At 30.1% G+C, this 4,804-nt stretch overlaps 1 long non-coding RNA gene across 2 annotated transcripts; it reads left to right on the forward strand.

Moving 5' to 3' along the window:
* The first annotated feature begins 779 nt into the window (after positions 1-779).
* On the forward strand, positions 780-3,672 carry LOC139873369 (uncharacterized). 2 transcript variants are annotated; one of them, XR_011767321.1, is made up of 9 exons: positions 780-848; positions 1,256-1,331; positions 1,400-1,505; positions 1,611-1,634; positions 1,757-1,799; positions 1,889-2,160; positions 2,344-2,467; positions 2,768-2,903; positions 3,540-3,672. It is a non-coding gene; the product is annotated as an uncharacterized lncRNA (long non-coding RNA). The 2 variants fall into 2 exon arrangements; XR_011767320.1 differs by lacking the exon at positions 780-848 and having other exon boundaries at positions 1,111-1,505.
* Positions 3,673-4,804: the final 1,132 nt, after the last annotated feature.

Raw genomic sequence — 4,804 nt, forward strand, 5'->3', positions numbered from 1 at the left:
ATTTTAATTTTTTAATAAAATAAATACATTAATTAGTACCGACGTATGATATACAGAGTATAATAACTTTTTCAAAACCGTCCGTCACTCTTTAATAACAAGCACGCTTGCTTTGGGAACAGCCAATTTTCAAAAAAAAACCTCAGATCTCTTCCACCTTGCACGCCTTCTTTTGCATCTTCTCAGGTTTTACAACCTCAAGCAGAAATTTGAGTTTAAAACTCCATATCACAAAAAATTCATTTATTCAACAAGGGCTTCAAGCATCATCGTTTTGGATTCAACTATCTGTCTTTCTTTAAATCACCATCTGGACCTTTAAATTCTTTCAAATTCCTCATCTTTCTTTCTGTAAGTTTATGATTCCATTTATTTATTATAAATTCTTTTTATTGAATTTTGATTATTTCATTATCTTTTTATTGTTATTGAAATTGAAATTTAAAAGATATACTTTAGATTTCTTCTCAGATCTTGATTGGTTCTCTTCGATTGTTGATTTGTGGGTTATTGATTTCTAGGGTTCGTATTATCTTCCCTGCTACACACTGAAAGTAATATTTCAGTTTTGATATTTTCTTTGTTTACATCGTATGTTACAGATACTTCAGATTCGAGTATACCCAGAGGTAGATGTAGTGATGATTTAGTCACCATTAAATTTGAACATCTTCATCAGAGTGTTATTATCATTGATTATGCAAATTATAAATTTGGTACTAATGTTACTTGTATGGTTACTTCTGCTAGATTTTGAACCATACTTGTATGGTTACTTGAGGTGCATATCAAATTGGCTCAAAATTCATAATTCTCTATATCTATGAATCTTATCTAAGTATAAAGAGGTATGTTCAGGTGTTTGACTTCACATTTTTTCTTTTCTTTTCAGTTTTTAACCTCATTAATTTGTATTATGTTTAAATGATATTGTTAGTAGATTTTGAATTATGGTCAAGTTAACTTCCTTTTGTTTATTATTGTTGTAATGAAGATTTTGCTGGTTCAAAATTTGATCTTGATTTGTGGGTTTGTAGACTTTGAAATTTTTATTTCATTAAGATCATTACAAGAGTTCATTATCATTATATAACTTATGTATATATTTTTGTTAGATGTATAATTGAAATTATACATTTATACTGATGTGATATTTATTTTTTGTTGTAATTTGTTAATATTTATGTTTCTTGAGTTAGTGATGTAAATTTATATTAGTATGCATAATGTTAATATTAATAATCTTATGGTTCAGAGGAAGAGGTGTTGCCTTTTCTCATGTTTATTTTATACTTGGTCTAATGTATCAATGAATGGGACAGCCGGAGAAGGTAATCTCGTGCTTTTATAAGTTTTATGCAGTTGTTTTCCCCCCACTAATTTCAAAGGAATTATTTAGGCGGTTTTGGTGTATGAAAATGCGGAAGAAATATAGCTTCGTGCTTATGAAGATATTGATAGGCCAAAATTGCTTTCTTTGATTCAAACTCGTCATGCACAATTGTGTATGTTAGCGTTACACCTTTGCGTTCATACTTATACGTCTAAATATGATTACAAAAGTTATATTATTACGGTTGTCATTGTTATGTTGTTGTGTTAACTCGCAGTGTATTTTGCTGGGAAGTTTCACTGTAAGTAATACATATTTCAGTATTTTGCTATTTTTCCTATACTAATGTGAGTAGGATAGCAAAAGGATTTATCTACAAATACGTTGTAAATTGAAATTGGAATCTACGTGACTACGTTGCAGGTGCGATTTGTCCGGAAATCTTAATATGGAAGCTAATCCCCAGGTTATTTGTTTTTGGATAACTTTATCATGCTGAATTTTTTCAACCCATTTTACCAGTTTCATAGCAAGTATATATCATGCTAAAATTAGAGTTTCAACGGATTTGTTGCTAAAATGGATGGAAGGATGGTTCGTTGTTTCAATGGATTTGTTGCTAAATGGATGCAAGGATGAAGGATAATAAAAAGGAAAGCTTACTTGCTTATCTATACAATACTTTCTAAACATTTTTGTTAGTAGGTGATAGCTTATTTCAGTAATGTGTCATATTTATTTCAATAACTTTTCATATGTTTTTTTCCAGACACGATCAACCTGGCTTTAAAACATGCTATGATTCACACATACAAGCCGTAATCCAGGTCAGATTAAAGTCGTTATAGATTGAATTGTACAATTGGTACCATCGGTAGAATAATTATTGATTACTTTTAGCAATTTGATCCTGAAACATACTACACGTAAAAATATCCTTTTCAAAATTGTAATGTTGTTGCTTTTTCTAACATCAAAATTCATATTCTACTGTGGTGTACCGAATGTAGGTGCTAAATGAATGAAAATTGATAGTCATCAAGTGCATAGGAGGTGTTTGATGAAATGTGTAGCAGAAATGCAATCCTATGGAATGCCACAAACAGAGATATGATATATAGTTTATGCATCACTGTAAGTTATAACTTGAAATTGAATTTTCTTCGTGGGTTTTATAGAAATGGTTTGTGTTTAAGATATAATTGAGACGTGAACACCAGTTGTTTGATACAAGATTTGTGTTTATGGTTGCTATGAATATCATTTTGTGTATGGGTGTTTTGTAAGTTTTTAGTTTATATGGTTTATGAAGGTTTGTGCACTACATTATATTAGTTTGGTGTTCTACACTATAGTTTAAAGCTGAGTTTAAGGGAGAAGTAGTTATCAGATTTGCACATGTTACTAATGCTTGCACATCCAATTATTCTGTAGTTTTCATCCGGTATGTATGGGCATCACAATTGAAGATGCAAAGAAACTGGAGCTATGTTTGTGCTCCGACTGTGCTGATGACGATGCAAAAGAATCGATGAGCTCATTTCCAGTAGCATCATCTTCTAAAGCCAAGGTGAGAATCCATCTCATTTATCATTGCAATATTATCTCACTGTACATCAAAGAAATTTGTTCAGTTGGTACATTGTGCATTGATCTCTACTTACATATAACATTATTAGCTAATTTCCAGTTAGATCATAAATCAGATGAATGTCTTTTTTTTATTTACGTATTTGACTCAAAAATCATATTTTGATGATGGGTTTTGTGGGATGGTGTTTTTTTGAGTTAACTATAAGTGAGTAATTTCTCTTTGATGGTTTTATCACTTTTTAGTGTTTTGAAAAAAAAAAAATTTATTTTGATCGTTGACCTATATCGAGTTTGAAAAATTGATGATCTTCATCTCACGCTTAGGGTTAATGGGTTCCCAAATGAAAAATGTATGTCTATGTTGAAGTTGGTAGGGTTTTTAAAGCATCTGTTGCTTTTATGTTCGCTTAGCATAACGAAGTTATGGCTTACCATAGTGAAGTTATGATACAAAAGTCAAAGAAGTTTTATGACGTTGAATTGTTGTTGAGCTATTGTTATAAATTAACGTTCATTTGGTAGCCTATCAATTTAACGTTCATTTGAAATTAGCAATGTTGTTATGTAACTTATTCAATCCTCTATAATATATGTTGTGTTTTTCTTTTTGTAGAATGCATTGAAGATGAGATGCTATCCATCTTGGTGCTTTTTTGTGCTTTTTTCTACATGGTATAATTTATGTTGATTTCAATTTTTCATTAAAAAGAATTTTTGCAACTACTAATATTGATACTACGTATTACTATTACTATTAATTCACAGTTGCTAAAAAGTGTGAATAATTTCATTAAAAAGTGTTTGATTTTTTTATTTGTTTAATATTTTGAATCGTGATATTGGGTTTTTAGAAATTTTGCAAAAAAAGTTGATGTGTGCAGTTTGACTAATATAAGTCAAAATGGGCATAGTTTGTATAAGGTTTTTTTTTTTTTTTTTTTTTTTTTTTTTTTTGAAAGGCAATGTTAGTGGTTAGAAGTTAATTCACGAAAATCCCCCCCCCCCCCCCCCCCCCCCCCCCCCCGAGACTCGAACCCTGGTCACCTCGAACACCATGTTAACATGGTGACCAATGAGGCAAAGCCCCATTGGCTTGTATAAGGTTGTTTGTTGTTGAAGTTTAAGTTGTTAATCCATAATCTTTAATAAGAGGGTGTTTGGATTTGCGTTTTGAAATTTGATTATGCGTTTTGCATAATTAGAATCAGATAATCAGCTGTATCAAAACGTGATTTTAATAAATGGTGTTTGGATATGATAATGCTGTTTGATAACGTAATAATCCAATAATCAATTTTTGAGTGTTCGGCAAAATCAAATTATTTGATAAGTAAACATGTAAAATTACCAAAGCGGACATTTTTTTAAATATTATAACATTGATAGAAGATAGAAGATTAAATATGTAACAATATATTTATTGTGAAGTCTAACAACGAGTATTACTTATCAAATACTCCGTAGTATAAATTAGAAATATATAAGGATACAGTATTATAGTATAATTTTAAAACCAATGTGAAATATACATGATGAAGTAATGATCTTATATCACATAAGACGAAAAAAGGTCATATTTACTTGACAATACATAACAACAATAGACAAAAATAGAAAACTAATAGTAGTAAGCTACGTGTACATTAATCTTTCAGTGTGTATTTACATGAAATAGAGTAGAAAGCTGCAAGGAATAAAATTACGTATTTTAGTGTGTATAAGGATAGAAAGGTAAATTGAATGGATGGAGTTTTATTTTGAGAATCACGTTATGAAACAGTAGCCTCCCACTTGCTGTTTGGTTTTCACATTTTCAACCCTCAAAAACGTAAATAATCAATTTTAATGGTTAGTTTGCCAAACACTCAAAAACAATTA

Source organism: Rutidosis leptorrhynchoides, chromosome 10, assembly GCF_046630445.1.
Source record: "Rutidosis leptorrhynchoides isolate AG116_Rl617_1_P2 chromosome 10, CSIRO_AGI_Rlap_v1, whole genome shotgun sequence".
NCBI classification, from domain to species: domain Eukaryota; kingdom Viridiplantae; phylum Streptophyta; class Magnoliopsida; order Asterales; family Asteraceae; genus Rutidosis; species Rutidosis leptorrhynchoides.